Genomic DNA, 18837 nt, shown 5'->3' with positions numbered 1-18837 from the left:
CTAGAGAAAGGTGAAAGAGTGATCCTGAGTCAGTTTGAGGAGCAGAGAGCTAAACGGAGAGCACAGCGGACAACAATTCCACGACGCCCTACACATACAGCAACTGTGGTGGAGCCTACCGTTCCAGGATCGGCCTCAATTGCCACTGTCAACGCTGCTCGACAAACCAGAGACTACCAGAAGCGCAGTACCCATGGTCGACCACGACTGACAGAGGCCACATTGCCACAAGAAAAAATTTCTTGACACAATTTCCAGCAATGTTAAACCTAATTCTTATTTATTAACCTTCTTAACCCCATTCTCCTACCTTCTCCCTGTAACCTTTGACTCTCCGCCTTATCAAGAACCTAGTGCAACAATAAGATGGAGGAGCAGAATTAGGCCATTCAGTTGAGATTTAATAGGGATTGGAGAGGCAACTTTTTCTACATGGAGGGTGGTCAGTATATGGAACAAGCTGTACTCTTTCACTCTCACATCATTCCTGTAAGTAAATCACCAGAAGTGCAAACAGTTGTACAAATTCAACAGAACATCCCAACTCCTGTACTCAATACTTTGATTTATGAAGCCCACCTCACACCCCCCACCCTCTGACTCCTGATACTCTCATCACCAGTGGGTTTCCCCTGATGAAAAGCAGATCCCCGCCCTGACATATCTGTCAGGCAAATGTGTGAACCACATTCTCTTTCTTTCTATTCAGAAACACCAAATATAATTCCACACTATAACATTTACAAGGATATCACCAGAACTTGAGTTATAGGGAAAGGTTGACTAGGTGAGGACTTTATTCCCTGGAGAGTAGGGGAATGAGCGGAGATGAGATAGAGGTAGAACAGAGGAATCTGGGAATACAGATCCAGAATTCCTTCAAAGTGGCATCACAGATACACTTGGTCATAAAGAGAGCTTCTGGTACATTGGCCGTCAATCACAGTACTGAGTACAGAAGTTGGTATGTTATGTCGAAGCTGTTTAAGACATTGGCAAGGCCTAATTTTGGAATATTGTGGACATTTCGGGTCCCCTACCTGCAGGAAAGATGTCACTAAGATTGAAAGAGTACAGAGAAAATTTACCATGAGGTTGCCAGGACTTTGGGAGCTGAATTATAAGGTAATGTTGAATAGGTTAGAACTTCACTCCCTGGGACATTTGATAGAGGTACACAAAACTATGGGGGGTATAGATAGGGCAAGTGCAAGCAGGCTTTTCCCTCTGAGGTTGGGTGGGACTAGAACTAGAGGTAGTGGGTTAAGGGTGAAAGATCAAATGTTTAAGGAGAACATGTGGGGTGACTTCACTCAGAGGGTGGTGAGGGTGTGGGACGAGCTGCCAGCACAAAGTGGTCAAATGTAACAGTTAAGAGAAGTTCGGATGGGAGGGGAATGGAGGGGACAAGTCACGGACTAGATGCCGAACGGTCTGTTTCTGTGATGTAGTCCTTGCTTCGTGACTCACTAACTCCTAAATGACTCAAGTATCAACTCATTTCAACACAGGACTGATAACGGCTCCCAACACATTTACACACACACGGCTATCCCAGTCGAAGCTGATGAAACTGGTCAGAATTCTCTCTCCATCCCAGCACACACAGAGTTCGGCCACACCGGACAGTTTCTCTTCCCCCTTTTCCCGTAATCATAAGAAAAAAAGATATGACAAGTATGATATTAAATATCCGATGAACTCACCGCTTTTTCCCCCTTGTCCCACAGGCTTAGCTGAACACTCCTTGGTCTCGATTCCAAAGCGGAGTGCCTTCCCCTTTAAAGAACTCCAGCGGTGGGGGGTTGTAAAGAAATTTCCTTTCAGAGTCGCTTTAAGGGGGTTACAAAATGTTCTTCACATTTGATGGATGCAAGGGTGAATCCTTGGTCACAGTAAGTCCCACCGAGATGTCCTTCTACCGGGAAGCCTGACACTACAAGGTTATAGATACAATTGCGAGCGAGCGTGTGTGTGTATATATATATCTGTGCTTCCTCGGCTGTCCGGCGCTGTTATTGCAATAAATAGAAGCTTAAACACACACACACACACTCGCACACACAGAGAAAGCTACTGATTCTAGAATGAATTTGAATGAAACGGACCGACTCTTGGTTGTACAGAACGGAAGCTGCGAGTCTCGTGTTAGTTACAACCTTGTCGTGTCAATTCTCGCCCCGATTTCAATGCCGAGCTCTGACTGTGAGCTGATGTTCTCCCTGTTTCTGACTTCCTCTCTCTCTCTCTCTCTCTCTTTTTTCTCTTTCTCTCAGTCCAAAGCGATTTACGAAGGTTGGGAAGGGGGAGGGAGATGCCGCCCAGGAACACGCCCCTCGAACACAGACGTTAAAGAAACAGCGCGCTCTAGGAATGTTTATCGGTATGTGTTTGGACGCATAGACATCCACAATACACTCCTTAAATATACAGTCGCGAGTATGTGTGTGTGAGAGAGAGTGTGTGTTTGCAAATGTGTTGTGTGTGTGGATGGTTTTATTTGTGTGGGGGTGTTGTGTGTGTGTGTGGATGGTTTTATTTGTGTGGGGGTGTTGTGTGGATACGTTTTGTGTGTATATGGATGTGTGAACATGTTATGTGTGTGTTGTGAGTATCATCACCCTCCTCCACTGCCCGACACAGACTAGAGTAACACATCTCCTATTCCGCCCAGGTAGTCGACAACCCAACCGCATGAACATTGAATTCTCCAGTACGAGGTAACCCACTCCCATCTATCCAGCCAGGGTCTCTCACCCTCTGTTCCCCTTCCTCCTCATTACTAAAACTTCACCCCTCCCCCAACCTGGTTCCATCTGCCCATCACCCACACAATCAGCTGTCTGAGTTGTGTCCCCCTTGGTTGTCCATTCCTATTCTCTGCCACACCTGGTCCTATCGGCACTTAAATACACACACACACCACACACAGACATTCACACCTGCATGCATACACACACACACTTGCACCTATCACCATCATCACCATGTTGTATGATGTAGGCGATCATGATCTTTCAATGACTATGATTGTTCTTGGCAAATTGTTTTACTGAAGTGGTTTGCCATTCTCTCTTCAGGGCAGTGTCTTCCTGTTTTATTCCTCTCCATAGACGCTGCCTGACCTGCTGAGCTCCTCCAGCATTTTGTGTGTGTTGCTCTGGATTTCCAGCATCCACAGAATCTCCTGTGATAATGGTATTTGATTTGTTGTCTGCTTTGCCGAGGCAGCAAGTTTTGTAGACAGAGTCAGTGGAGATCAATTTTTAAAACTATTTTAAGTGGTAGCATTAGTGAAGCTTTTACAGTCCCCATTTACACAAATGACCAGCTTTTGATGGCTCCAGGCCTGCGCTCACTACAGTTTATTTTAAAAAAGACACCTTCTTATCCACTTCTATTCCAGTCCTGATGAAGGATCTTGGCCTGAAAAGTTGACTGTTTAATCCTCTGCTGAGTTCTTCCAGCATTTTGTGTATGTTACTCCAGATTTCCAGAGTCTCTTGTGTTTATAAGGTGTTCGTAGGGTTGCGAAACTGTAGTGATTAGGGTTGTGCCAGTTGAATGGTGGAAGGGAAGTAGCTGTTCTTGAACCTGGTGGTGTGTGATGTCGGGTTTCCCACACCACCTGGTTCAGGAACCTCCTGCCCGATGGGAGCTGTGAGAAGAAGGCCTGGCCCGGATGGTCGGGATCTCTGATGACAGATGTTGAATTGACGAGGCAGCGACTCCAAAAAATATAACCAATGTTGGGGAGGGATGTATTGGGCTGAGTCAACTATTCGGGTATCAGGCAATAATATCTGGTGTAACACAGTGAAGGAGAAGCTCAGAGGTTACTACAGCTCAGGAGATTCTCCGTTGGTTGGTGCCAACCATGGATGTTGCATCCTAATTGTCTACATGATGCACAAGCCAGGGCAGTACAATATGGAGAGCAAGCTGTCACCCACACAGCAGGTTCTCCCTCTCCATGCAGCCGATGAATCCAAAGGAACAGCAGAGACTGATACAGTCCAGCACCAGGGACATCACAGGAGTTGCCCGTCGGCATTGAATTCAATGTAGGACTGCCGTAGGGAATCCAGCTCCGGATTTTCCGCAGTGTTTAGTCCGAAGCCTTCCCCATGGGTGGGTATAGCTGCAAGGCAGTGGAGGTTTGAGATCAGCGTTTTTTCCCTCCTCCTAGAGGAGCTCCCAACCAGGGCTGATGAGGTTCAACTGACCGAAGCAGCAGGTTTTAAGGTGCCAGTAACCAGCCTTTGCCCCTTCTCCTGTCAGTAGAAGCAGTTCCGCTGGGCTTAGTAGCTAAGCCACATGAGAAGGCCAGGAGCTGGACTTGGTTATCAGAGGCTATTTGAGATGCCATGTCATTGGGAGCATTTAATAGGTAGTGGGAACTTATTCCCAATATCACCTTGGACGAAAACAAACTTAAGGAACCTATTGCAGCCCTCAGCTCTGATATCAAAACTGTGACACACTGATCGTAGTTAATAAAAGCTCTGACTGCAGGGAGGTCACCCACTCTCTCAGTTGCGCTGAGCTGCAACCAGGTCAAATGAAGCTACAAGCCAAGCCCTTGATGGATTCCCACCCACTCCCATCAGGGAGGAGGCTACGTAGCGTCCACACCAGGACCACCAGACTCAAAAACAGTTACTGTCCATCAGCAGCAAAGCTGATCAACACCTCCACTCACTAACCCACTCCTCCACACCCCCAACCACCACTACTTTATCATTTCCTGTCAGAGTCAGTTTATGCACAGACACTCTTGTGCCAAGCATCACTTCTTGGACATACAATCAGTCTATGTATGTAAGCTATCTTATGTATTTATATTTATTGTGTTTTTTATCAGTGTCCTTTATCTTATGTTTTTTGTGTTATTGGATCCAGAGTAACAATTATTTTGTTCACCTTCAGGTAGATAGATACTTCATTGATCCCAAAGTAAATTACAATGTCACAGTAGCATTAGTACACAGGTATAAGTACTAGAAGAGAAAAGAAACAATAAAAAATAAGTTACCTCAAACAGTCTAACAGGAGGGGGTCATCACTTCCTCGGATATAGGTTGACTCATAGAGCTTAATGGCTGAGGATAAGAATGACCTCATATAGTGCTGTTTGGAGCAGCGCAGTCTATTACTCAGTCTATTACTAAGGCGGCATGCAGAGGGTGAGAAACATTGTCCAGAATTGCCAGGATTTTCCATAGGGTCCTTTGTTCAACCACAGCCTCCAGTGTGTCCAGTTTGACCCCTGTAACAGAGCCAGCCTTTCTAATCAGTTTATTGAGCCTGTTGCCATCACCCGTGTTGATACCATTGCCCCAGCACACCACCACATAGAAGATTGTACTGGTGACAACAGGCTAGTAGAACATGAAGGAGAGGCCTGCACTCGCCAAAGGGCCTCAGTCTCCTCAGGAAGTAAAGGTGACTCTGGCCCTTCTTGTACACAGCCTCTGTGTTGGTACTCCACTCAGGTGCTCCTCCAGGTACTTGTAGGTCCTCACCACATCCATGTCCTCACCATCAATAGTACTGACGAATAATGTTAAACAATCTTGAATCCTGATTTCAGGCTGTTGTGTTTGGAGAAGGAAGACTTCAGTGGTTCTTGGCAAGTGTGACTCTTCCTCTGGCCAGTCGGACTATGTTGTGTTGGCTGTGGTCAATGAGTGGTAGACTGAAAGGTCATACCTCTGCCGACTCTGGGGCAGCATTTAATATCCCACTGATCAGTGACATTCTCCAGTTTCCAGTCTGACAATGTCACAATTAAGACTCTCAGTTTTGTTCTCCCCACCATCAAGGACACCTTCAAAAGGCGATGCCTCAAATAGGTGACATCCATGATTAAGATCATAAGCCAGAGGAGCCGAATTAGGTCATTTGGCCCATAGAGTGTGCTCCACCATTCCATCATTGCTGGTTACTGGCCCAGGTAAACTGGAAAGGCGAAGGCGAGGGTCGGGCCACTTTCACTCACACCAGACCATGGTGCACAACACAATATATATATATGTAACTCATATACATAACACATTAAGTAACATTACCACAAACTTATTAACAAATACTAAGGTGTGTTCATGACACAAGTTAAAAAAACAAACTGCATAACGCTAGGACCAGAGGGCACAGCCTCAGTGTAGAGGGACATCCACTGAGAACAGAGATGAAGGAGAAATTTCTTTAGCCAGAGGGTGGTGAATCTGTGGAATTCATTGCCACAGACGACTGTGGAGGCCAAACCATTGGGTATATTTAAAGCAGAGGTTGATAAGTTCTTGATTAGAAAGGGCGTCGAAGATTATGAGGAGAAAACAGGAGAATGGGGTTGAGAAGGATGATAAATCAGCCAAGATGGAATGGCGGAACAAACTCAATGAGTTGAATGACCTAATTCTGCTCCAATGTCCTACAAAGTGTGGGGACAATAGATTACAGGGGAAATTAGTGAAGAATGTAATTGTTCTGAGGGCTGGCATAGACCTAGTGGGCCAAATAGCCACTTTCTAGGTCACAAGGAAACATAATATGCTCCTTTGTATCAAAAATCAGCTATGTGTAAAGCTTCAGAGTTATTTAGAGCAGCACAGGAAAAATGAGATTCTGCAGATGCCGGAAATCTGGAGCAACACACACAAAATACTGGAGGAACTCCGCAGGTCAGGCAAATGGACATTAGATGTTTCAGGCTGAGACCCTTCTTCAGGACAGATAAAAGTCGAGAAAGTTTTGCAGACCGCACTTGGAGTATTGTGTTCAATTCTGATAGCTTTATTATAGGAAGAATGTGAAAGCTTTAGTGAGGGTGCAGAGGAGATTTACCAGGATACTGCCTGGATTAGAGAGCATGTCTTATGACAATAGGTTGAGTGAGCTGGGGCTTTTCTCTTTGAAGTGAAGGAGGATGAAAAACGACTTGATGGAGGCGTACAATATGATAAGAGGCATAGATACAGTGGACAGCCAGAGACTGTCTCTCAGAACAGAAATGGCTAATACAAGGAGGCAGAATTTTAAGGTGATTGGGGTTTATTATGTGGTGGGTGAAATGTCAGAGGTAAGTATTTTACACAGAGAGTGGTGAGTGTGTGGAACACCCTACCAGTGGGGGTGGTAGAGGCAGATACATTAGAGGCATTTAAAAAATGCTTAGGTCGACACATGGGTGATAGGAAAATGGAGGGCTATGTAAGAGGAGACGGTTAGATTAATCTTAGAGCAGGTTAAAGGGTCAGCACAACATTGTGGGCCAAAGGGCCTGAATTGTGCTGGACTCTTCTATGTCATAAAGAGTCTTGGCCCGAAACTTGGACTGCTTATTTTCCTGCACAGACGCCACCCGACCTGGAGAGGTCCTCCAGCATTCCCACAGGAATGTTCCCTGGGCTGAGGTCATCAAAACTAAGATCACTTCTACAACCTGGCAGCACGAGGAATAACATTATAAAGATCATCCATGTGGAAACTTTCCCTGAAGAGGCAAGAATATTTATGGCATAGAGATCTACAGCACAGAACCAGGCTATTTGGCCCATCTAGTCCTTGTCGACTGATAGCCCACCTGGCTAGTCCCCTTTGCCTGAATTTCTCTATATCCCTCCTGACCAGGGGTTCCCAGCTTTTTTTATGACATGGACCCCGACCATTAACACAAGTTGGGAACCCCTGTTTTTAAACCTTTCCTATTCATGTACCTGTCCAAAGCTGTTTTAAATGTAGCTATTGTTCCTCCCTCTACCGCTTCCTCTGACAGCTCGTTCGCTTTACAGACCACCATCTGTGTGGAAATGTTGCCCCTCAGAGGTCACTTTAAAATCTTCCCCTCTCACCCTAAACCAATGCCCTGTAGTTCTTGATCCCACAACACTGGGCAAAAAGACGGTGGGGATTCGACCAATCTATACCTCTCATGATCTTAAACACCTCGATATGATCTTCTGTCTCCTGCACTCCAAAAACTAAAATCCAAGCCTCCCTCACCCTATAGCCCCATCCCTCAAGTCTTCCAAGCCGAGAATATATCCTTGTACAGTACTGTGCAAAAGTCTTAGGCACACATATATATATATATATATAGATAGCTAGGGTGCCTAAGACTTTTGCACAGTACTGTAGTAATTTTATGTATTGCACTCTACTGCTGCTGCTGCAAAAAACCATATTTCATGATATATGTGAGTGATAATAAACATGATTCTGATATGGGTCTCTATTGTGGACTGAGAGTGGGAAGGGGGCAGAGAGGGGGAGGGAGTGGGAAGCTGAGAGAGAGACACAGAGAGAGAGAGAGACATTCTGTAATGTTCAATAAACCAATTGTTTGGAATCAAATGACCTTGCCTGGTGACTCAGGGCTGGGTGTGTCTGCACCCACTCCACCACCCCCCCACCCAGACACACCTTCTCTGCCACCTGTCCCACACCCCTCCCATGGCATTCCAACCTCACTATTCCCAACATCCTTTGCTCCCGATAGATTTACAAATTCGCTGTCCTCTCCATGTTGACAAATTCAGTCTTGTGCAAAAGTCTTAGGCACCCTAGCTCTGGGATATACATATATACACACACACCTGAGAATTTTGCACAGTACTGTAGATCTTCTCTGCACTTTTCCCAGCTTAATAGCATCTTTACTATAGCATGGTGACCAAAAATGAACACAACACTTTTAACATGGTATCACCAACATCTTACACAACTACAATATGGTCTCAGCCCAAAATATTGACTATTCATTCCCCTCCATTGATGCTGCCTGACCTGCTGAGTTCCTCCAACACTTCATGTGTGTTGCTCAAGATTTCCAGCATCTGCAGAACTCTTCTGTCTATGTTCCCAACTTCTCACTGGAATTTAGAAGACTGAGGGGGGATCTTTTTGAAACGTATAAAATTCTAAAGGGATTGGACAGGCTAGATGCAGGAAGATTGTTTCCGATGTTGGGGAAGTCCAGAACGAGGGGTCACAGTTTAAGGATAAAGGGGAAGCCTTTTAGGACCGAGATGAGGAAAAACTTCTTCACACAGAGAGTGGTGAATCTGTGGAATTCTCTGCCACAGGAAACAGTTGAGGCCGGTTCATTGGCTATATTTAAGGGGAAGTTAGATATGGCCTTTGTGGCTAAAGGGATCGGGGGTATGGAGAGAAAGCAGGTACAGGGTTCTGAGTTGGATGATCAGCCATGATCATACTGAATGGCGGTGCAGGCTCAAAGGGCCGAATGGCCTACTCCTGCACCTATTTTCCATGTTTCTATACACTATCTGATGGAGGTCACCTCCTTCACCACCATATCTACTGGTGATGCCACTTTCAGGGAACCACATACTTGTACTCCTAGATCCCTATCATTCACTGAGAAAGTCCTACCTCGGTTTGACCTACAAATTCAACATCTTACACTTAACTGAATCGGACAGCATTTGCCACTCCTCATCCCACTTATAGAATCACAGAGAACTACAGTACAGAAACAGGCCCTTTGGCCCATCTAGTCCATACCAATCTGTTATTCTGCCTTGTCCATACCCCTCCCAACCATTTACCTTCTCTTAAGTGTTGCAATCAAAACCACATCCATCATTTCCATTGGCTGCCTGTTCCTCCCTCTGAGTGAAGAAGTTTCCTCTCAGGTTCCCCTTAAACATTTCACCCTTAACCCATGACATAGTCCCACCCAAGCACAGTGGGGGGAAAAACCTGCTTGCATTTACCCTTTCTATACTCCTCATAATTTGTCGGCTAAACTCACATTACAAATGACCAAAATGGTTATGCAGCATTTTGTATGACATTGCAAATGCATTTGTTCAATGCCAAGGAAACTGTAAAAATAATTAAATGTGATAAAATTTCAAAAATTACTTAACTGGCCACAAAGCCCTTTGGGTATCCCTAGGTAGTGAACGATGTAATATTACCACTACCATTAGCTGGATTTTGTGCTTGAGTATGGAGTGCTAACTTGCCAATGCCGCCACCTTGTGGGATCTTACTGATGTTGCAATCACTGTTCACTGATAAAATGACAGAAATTCTGTGGATGCTGGGAATCCAAGCAACACATACAGAATGCTGGAGAAACTCAGCAGACCAAGCAGAATCTGTGGAAAAGAGTACAGTCGATGTTTCGGGCCAAAACGCTCCAGGACTGTAAAGGAAGGGGGCAGAAACCAGAGTAAGAAGGCAAGTGGAGAAGCTGGCAGGTGATAGGTGAGACCAGGTGTTTAAGTAAGGAGCTGGCAGGTGATAGGTGAGACCAGGTGTTGAAGTAAGGAGCTGGCAGGTGATAGGTGAGACCAGGTGTTGAAGTAAGGGGCTGGCAGGTGATAGGTGAGACCAGGTGTTGAAGTAAGGAGCTGGCAGGTGATAGGTGGAAAAGTTAAAGGGGTGAAGAAGAGGAACTTGGTAGGAGAGGGCAGTGAACCATGGGAGAAGGGCAAGGAGGAGCGGCACCAGAGGGAGTTGACGAGCAAGTGAGGAGAAGAGGAGGGGTGAGAGGGCATCCAAAATGGGGAATGGTAAAAAAGGAGGTGGGGAGGAGTAATAACCAGAAGTTGGAGAAATTGGCCAGCACATCATGAGTATTTATAATTATCTTACAGCATAGAAAATGGAACATTACAGCACAGTACAGGCCACATTGCCCATACTGATGTACTGACTTTTTAATCCTACTATAAGATCAATCTAGCCCTTCCCTCCTACTTAGCCTTCTTGTACAATCACCCCAGCAGGGTATTCCACACACCCACCACTCTGTGTTAAAAAACTACCTTTGATATCCCCCCCAAACTTTCCTCTAGACATCTTAAAATTAAGCCCCCTCGTCTCTGGCTGTCTATATCACTTATCATTTTGTACACCTCTATCAAGTCACCTCTCATCCTCCTACACTCCAAAGAGAAAAGCCCTAGCACACTCACCATAACCTCATAAGACATGCTCTCTAATCCAGGCAGCATCCTGGTAAATCTCCTCTGCACCCTCTTTAAAGCTTCTATATCCTTCCTATAATGAGGCCCTCCACTGGTTGGGGTCAACCCATGGATATTGCGTCCTAGCTGTCTTCGTGGTACACAAGCCTGGGCAGTACGACATGGAGAGCAGGATGTTGTCCATGTAGCAGGCTCCCCCTCTCCACGCAGTTGGTGAATCCAAAGGAACGGCAAAGACCAGTGCAGTATGACATCAGCAGAGGTGCTGGTTAGCATTGAATTCAACATAGGACTACCTTTGGAACTCCAGCTCTGGGTATTTCCCTGGGGGTTTACTCCTGAAGACTTCCCCATGAGCGGGTATGGCCTCAAGGCAGTAGAGGTTTGAGATTGGAGTTTTCCTTCTCCTAGATGAGCTGTCAACCATGGCTGATGAGCCCCACCTGCCCAAGGTGACTGGTTTTAAATTGCCAGTAACCTACCTTAGCCCCTTCTCCTGTCAGTGGAAACGCTTCCACCAGGCTTAGTAGTTAGGCCACACGTGAAGGCCAGGAGCTGGACTTGATTGTCAGAGGCTATCTGAGACATACACCATTGGAAGCATTTAATAGGTAGTGAGAGCTGATCCACACTACCTCTCCCTGACTCTAACAACCTTAAGAAACCTCCTAAAATGAGGTGACTAGAACGGAACACACTACTCCAAGTGTGGTTTAAACACAGTTTTATAGAGCTGCAACATTACCTCTCAGCTCCTGAACTCGATCCCCTGACTAATGAAGGCCAACGCATTATAAGAATTCTTAACCACCCTACCAACTTGCACTGCAACTTTGATGGATATATGGACGTGAACCCCAAGATCCCTCTGTTCCTCCACACTGACAAGACTCCTGCTGTTAACCCTCTATTCTGCCTCCAAATTCTTGTTTCAAAACCCGAGGAAGCAGAGTCTTTGAATCTTTTTAATTTGAACGTAGATAGAGCAACATACAAGTTGCTGGAGAAACTGAGTAGGTCAAACAGCGTCAGTGGAGGGAAGTGGATAGTTGACCGATCAAGTCCCTTCAGCTGAAAGCATGTACCACTAGACTCAACGACAACCATGAGTGAGGCTAAAAATAGATTAAGGGTGAAAGACGAAAAGTTTAAGGGGAATTATAGGGAAAACTTCTTCACTGAGAGGGTTGTGAGAGTGTGGAACGAGCCAGCAGTTTAAGTGGTGCATGTGAGCTCAATTTCAAGGTTTAAGAGAAGTCTGGATAGATACATGATTACTAGGGGTATGGAGGGATATGGTCCCTATACAGGCTGATGGGATTAAGCAGTTTAAATGGTTTGGCCTAGACTAGATGGGCCAAAGACCCTGTTTCTATGCTATATTTTTCTATGACTCTATTACTCTATTTCTGAATGGTCTGTGAACACCACTTCACTATTTTGCATTCTTTTGGCACTACTTATTTATTGGTAAATTTCTTATTGTAATTTATAGTAAGTTTTTATGTATTGCTGTGTACTACTGTCACAAAACAGCAAATTTCATGTCAGTGGTATTAAACCAGATTCTGAATAGAATAGAACATTAAAATGGATGGCCACTGGGAGATCCCGCTTCTGCTGGCAGACAAGCGTAGGTGCTCGGCAAAGCACCTTCCAGGTGAGGCATCACTTCACCTGTCAGTCTGTTGGAGTCATATATTGTGTCCTCTACTGTCATGATAAGGCCACACTCAGGTTGGAGGAACAACATCTTATATTCAGTCTCGGTAGCCTCCAACTTGATGGCATGAACATCGATTTCTCGTTCCCTGTATCTCTCTCACCAATCAACTTCACCCCTCCCCCTTCTGGTTTCACCTATCACCTCGTGCTTTTTTCTCCCCTCCTGCCACCTTTTAAATCTACTCCTCATCTTTTTTTTCTCTATGTCCTGCCGAAGGGTCTCAGCTCGAAACGTCAACTGTATTCTTCTCCATAGATGCTGCCTGGCCCGCTGAGTTCCTCCAGCATTTTGTGTGTGTTACACACAAGGATAATGGATAAATTTGGACTAGGGGAAAGAAATGAAAGAGGTGAGAAATGGGTAGAATGGTGCAAAATGAATAATCAGGTCATTACTTTAAAAACCTACTTTAAAAACCATCCAAGACACTTGTGGACCTGGAAGAGTCCAGGTGATAACACCAGAAATCAAATTGACTTTATTACTATAAACCAAAGATTTAGAAACTCAGTGACTCAATGCAAAACATATCCAGGTGCAGACTGTAATAGTGACCACAACCCAGTAATATGTCATGTAAAAAAAAAACTTAAAAAACTAAAGAAGCAAAAGCCTGAACAATCCCTTGACTACTCACAATTCATTAAAGAAGAAAACTTAAGACAAAAATTTACAATTGAAGTAAGGAATAGATTTCAAAGTCTAGAAATAGAATCTGTTGAAGATGATAGCAATGATGTAGAAATGAAGTTTAACTCTCTAAAGGATGCCTTGGTAGAATCAGCAAAGTCAGTGATTCCTAAAAAAGGAAAAAGCACAAAGAATAAATGGATGACAGATGAAATCAAAAATCTAATGGAAGAAAGGAGACTGAAGAAAGCAAATCCTATAGAATATAAGTCCTGAGATAAAAAAGTTAAAAGCTTATGTCAAAAAGCCAAAGAAGAATGGTTAAACCAGGAATGTGAGCAATTAGAAAGAATCCCTATTACTGATCCAAAAAAGGTTACATCAACAAATCAAGAATATCACTGGTGAAAAGCTCCTCTGTTCTCCAGGTGGAGTTTGAAAGCAAAGGACGGTGCCATTATCATGGAAAAAATTGAGATTATGAACAGATGGAGTGAGTATATTCAGGAATTGTTTGAAGGCGATCGAGGCGAAAAACCAGAAATTAAGAAGAACATTGAAGGTCCAAGAATTTTAAAATCTGAAGTTCATAATATAACAAATAAGATGAAGAAAGGAAAGGCAGCAGGTCCTGATGAATTAGTAATAGAATAAATTATCACCCTTGAAGATTATGGAATTGAAAAACTTACTGATTTAATCAATGACATTTATTAGACTGGAATAATACCAGAAGAGATGAAAAAAATCAGTATTTATCACTCTTCCTAAGAAACCTGGAGCGATAGAATGTGAATTATACAGGACCATAAGTTTAATGAGTCATATCACCAAGATACTTCTAAGAATTTTGATGACAAGAACTAAAAGTAAGATACAAGCTGAAGTAGGTAAAGAACAATGTGGTTTTGTGTAAGACAAAAGTACAAGAAACGTGATATTGATGTTAAGGATACTAACAGAATGAGCTATTCAAGTGCAAAAGTTTTGTTTGGTTTATTGACTACACAAAAGTATTTGATAAAGTGAAGCACAATAAGTTATTTGAAATATTACAGGAAACTCTAGATCTAGATTCGAAAGACCACCACCTAATCAGAAATCTGCACTGGGAACAAACTGCCGCTGTAAGAATAGATGGAGAAGTGAGTCAGTTTATGAAAATCAAGAGAGGCGTTAGGCAAGGGTGTGTTTTCTCTCCTGATTTGTTTAATTTGTACAGTGAAACAATATTACAAAAAATAAGAGATATCTTGGGAATCAAAGTTGGTGGTGAAAACATCAATAATTTCAGATATGCGAATGAGACTGTGTTAATTTCAAGTATGGAGGAAGAACTACAAAACGTAATTGATATAGTTTTTGAAGAAAGTGCAAAAATGGGTCTATCTATCAATTGCAAAAAGACAATGTAAGGTGATATCCAAAAAGAAGGAGAACCCTATCTCCAGGCTGAGAATAAACAGGGAAGACATAAAACAAGTGCAGAACTTTTGCTACTTAGGAAGCTGGGTGACATCAGATGGCAGGTGCGATATGGACATCAAAAGAAGAATAGGGATGGCCAACAACACCTTTACGAGAATGAAGAGTATACTGACCAACACTAAACTAGGTATGACAACCCACCTCAGAGTACTGAAATGTTACATTTATCCAGTTATGTTATATGGACAATATCTAGTAATATGAGGAAGTGAATTGAAGCAGCAGAGATGTGGTTTTTGAGGAGGATGCGAAGAATATCATGGACGAAACGAATATCTAACGAGAATGTCATGAACAGAGCATGCACAAAAAGAGAAATAATGTATGAGATCATGAAAAGGCAACGTAACTTCACTGGACATGTGATTAGGAAAGAGGAGTTAGGATGCACGGTAATTATGGGAAAGATTGAAGGGAAGAAAGCAAGAGGAAGGCAAAGACAAATGATGATGGAAACAGCAGCCAGAGAACTGGAAATGAATACCAATGAATTGATCCACTTGACCCGAAACAGGAGTGTGTGGGCCATGGCAGTCAAAGCTCAAACTGGGCATGGAACCTGATGATGATGATGACACACATGGACAGTTCTCCAATCCCAGGACAGATGTCCAGTCACCAGAATCCATTCTCCAGGCTTCTGCCATTCGGCTTCAATGTCTGAAGTTCCAATTAACCTTCGACCTCCAGTCTTCGGTATCAAACCCCAGACTAGCCAATGACACGACCTCAAACTCCGGGGTGTACCAAATGACCGGCTCCCTTGCCTCCTGCTCCTGCAGACATGCACCACTGATGCCCTTCACCACCTGTCCATATCGCTGGCCTTTGAGCGTGCACCTATGAAAAGACACAACTCAGCACAACACAGAAACCAGCCTTCCCTCTGTGGACTCTGTCTACTCTTGGACTGCCAGAGACTTGATAGAAGTGTACAAGAAGATAGAGAGGATAGCCAGACTTTTTCCCAGGGAAGAAATGGCTAATATGAGATAGAGTAATTTTAAAGTGATTGGAGAAAGTATAGTGGGGGATGTCAGAGGTAGGTTTTTTATGCATTGTGGGCCAATAGGCCTGTACTGTGTTGTAGCCATGTTGTACCATGTTGTATGAGCTTTCTGCTTCAATAAAGCACTCCACATAATGTGACAATGCACTCTGCTTGTAACAAAATGGCATTTTTGTCTGTAACAAAATGGAACCTGTATTGTACCAGACTGCTTTGCTAATAATATTTGTGCAACATTATGCCAACAGAATCCAAGTCCTTGACAAACTGCAGACCAGCAGATGCATTACTGGAAGAATGCCAAATACACTGACTAAGCAGATGAATAAAATGCAACCTGTCCTTGAACTTGTGTATAAAGTAATTATGCTGTCTGTTTTTTTCAAAGCTATCACCAGCTCTTCTGTAGTGCTAGTCTTCCCTTGCTGCAAGTAAAATAACAACATTTATGATTTGATCCACTCTGAAGTAATTGTTGCTTTTTTAAGATGGAGTGAAAAGGAGCTCAACAATAATCATAATGTTGTGGACACAGCTCAGCACATCATGGGAACCATCCTCCCCTCCATGCTCTCTGTCTATACTTCTTGCTGCTTCAGTAAAGTGGCCAGCATAATCAAAGACTCCACCCACCCCAGACATTCACTCTTCTCCCCCCCACCCCCCACCCCCAACTCTAGATAGATAGATAGATAGATAGATACTTTATTCATCCCCATGGGGAAATTCAACTTTTTTCCAATGTCCCATACACTTGTTGTAGCAAAACTAATTACATACAATACTTAACTCAGTAAAAAAAAATATGATATGCATCTAAATCACCATCTCAAAAAGCATTAATAATAGCTTTAAAAAGTTCTTAAGTCCTGGCGGTAGAATTGTAAAGCCTAATGGCATTGGGGAGTATTGACCTCTTCATCCTGTCTGAGGAGCATTGCATCGATAGTAACCTGTCGCTGAAACTGCTTCTCTGTCTCAGGATGGTGCTATGTAGAGGATGTCAGAGTTATCCATAATTGACCGTAGCCTACTCAGCGCCCTTCGCTCAGCTACCGATGTTAAACTCTCCAGTACTTTGCCCACGACAGAGCCCGCCTTCCTTACCAGCTTATTAAGACGTGAGGCGTCCCTCTTCTTAATGCTTCCTCCCCAACACGCCACCACAAAGAAGAGGGCACTCTCCACAACTGACCTATAGAACATCTTCAGCATCTCACTACAGACATTGAATGACGCCAACCTTCTTAGGAAGTACATTCGACTCTGTGCCTTCCTGCACAAGGCATCTGTGTTGGCAGTCCAGTCTAGCTTCTCGTCTAACTGTACTCCCAGATACTTGTAGGTCTTAACCTGCTCCACACATTCTCCATTAATGATCACTGGCTCCATATGAGGCCTAGATCTCCTAAAGTCCACCACCATCTCCTTGGTCTTGGTGATATTGAACTCTCTCTGGGCAGAAGATATAAAAGCCTGAAAGCACATACCACCAAGCTCAAAGGCAGCTTCTACCCCACTGTTATTGATTGGATGGTCCCCTAATGTGATAAGGTGGACTCCACCTCAGTGAAATCACTAATCTGTTCTACAATCTATGGACTCACCTTCAAGAAATCTTCTTGATATTTATTGCTTATTTATTTATTATTATTTTTTCCTTTTTGTATTTGCACAGTTTTATTATATATTGAAACTTCAAACATTAAACTAGTTCAATGAAAGACACAGAAGTCTGAAGTGGGTCTAACTTCGAGTTTACTTTAAGCGAGGTGTGGTAACGTGATGACGTGTGAAATTCATGTATTTATACATATAAGCCGGAATGAATTACTGAAACAAACAAGAATGCTTAATCAAACAATATATTTACAAGATTACTCAAATATTACTGAAATATTAAATGCACAAATTTGTTGTCTATTGCACAGTAGTTGAATATCCAAGTTGGAGTGGTCTTTCATTGATTCTAATATGGTTATTATTCTATTATGTATTTATTGTGAATGGCCATGAGAAAATGAATCTCAGAATTGTATATGTTGACATACATGTACTTTGATGATAAATTTACTTTGAACTTTGAATTTATGGCCTTTGTACTTTATTGTCTTCCTGCAATGACTTTGTCTGTAACTGTGACACTTTATTCTGCATTTTTACTGCTTTCCCTTTGTACTACCTCAATGCATTAAGTCCATAAGATCATAAGACACATGAGCAAAGTGAGGTCATTTGGCCCATCAAATCTTCTCCACCATTTCATTTTGGCTGATCCAGTTCCCTCTCAGCCCCAATCTCCTGCCTTTTCCCTGTATCTCTTCATGCCCTGACTAATCAAGAATCTATCAACTTCTATCTTAAATATACATAATGATTTGTCCTCCACAGCCACCCATAGCTAGGAATTCCACAGATTCTTCACTCTCTGGCTAAAGAAACTCCTTCTCATCTCTGTTCTAAATGTTTGTCCCTCGATTCTAAGGCTGTGCCCTCTGGTCTTAGACTCTCCCACTATAGGAAACATCCTCTCCACTTTCCCTCTATCAAGAACTTTCAATATTCAATAGATTTCAATGAGATCCCCCTCCCCATGATTTTTCTGAATTCCAGAGCCATCAAACACCCCTCATATGACAAGCCTTTCAATCCTAGAATGCACTGATGTGATCTGTATGGATGACAAGCAAAACCAATCTTTTCCTTGTACCTCTTTACTTCTTGACAGTAAACCAACTTATTTCACATCACTAATATAGTAATAACTTCTGTCATGTAATAGCTGACAAGACTATAAGATAATGTATAAAAAAGCTGCTGTTCGGTGGAAAGTTAATTTCCAAGCTAGGAAATGACTTAACCAGCTCCAAATGTGCATGATTGAAGAGGAAGAGGTGAGAGGAAGGGGGGAGGGGAGTCAGGTTTAATATCACTAACTTACAGTATCGTGAAATTTGCTGTTTTGCAGAAGCAGTACAATGCAACGACATCAAGTTACTATAAATTATAAAACTAAATCG

General features: G+C 43.2%; 1 protein-coding gene and 1 long non-coding RNA gene across 6 annotated transcripts in view; one reads left to right on the top strand and one right to left on the bottom strand.

The window, feature by feature from the left end:
• Positions 1-2283, bottom strand: part of LOC140727066 (glycerophosphodiester phosphodiesterase domain-containing protein 5-like) — a 271585-nt gene extending 269302 nt beyond the window's left edge. For 2 of the 4 annotated variants that reach the window (XM_073044292.1, XM_073044291.1), the window contains exon 1: positions 1707-2283. The gene's annotated coding sequence lies outside the window, so the exon portion shown is untranslated. The remainder of the gene's footprint in view (positions 1-1706) is intronic. The other 2 variants (XM_073044294.1, XM_073044293.1) reach the window with 2 other exon arrangements.
• Positions 1759-17854, top strand: LOC140727069 (uncharacterized). 2 transcript variants are annotated; one of them, XR_012098781.1, is made up of 4 exons: positions 1759-1895; positions 2277-2383; positions 12946-13039; positions 16066-17854. It is a non-coding gene; the product is annotated as an uncharacterized lncRNA (long non-coding RNA). The 2 variants fall into 2 exon arrangements; XR_012098780.1 differs by having other exon boundaries at positions 12907-13039.
• The last annotated feature ends 983 nt before the right edge of the window (positions 17855-18837 follow it).

This window comes from Hemitrygon akajei, chromosome 4, assembly GCF_048418815.1.
Source record: "Hemitrygon akajei chromosome 4, sHemAka1.3, whole genome shotgun sequence".
Taxonomy (NCBI): Eukaryota; Metazoa; Chordata; class Chondrichthyes; order Myliobatiformes; family Dasyatidae; genus Hemitrygon; species Hemitrygon akajei.
This window is presented reverse-complemented; position numbering and strand designations above follow the sequence as displayed.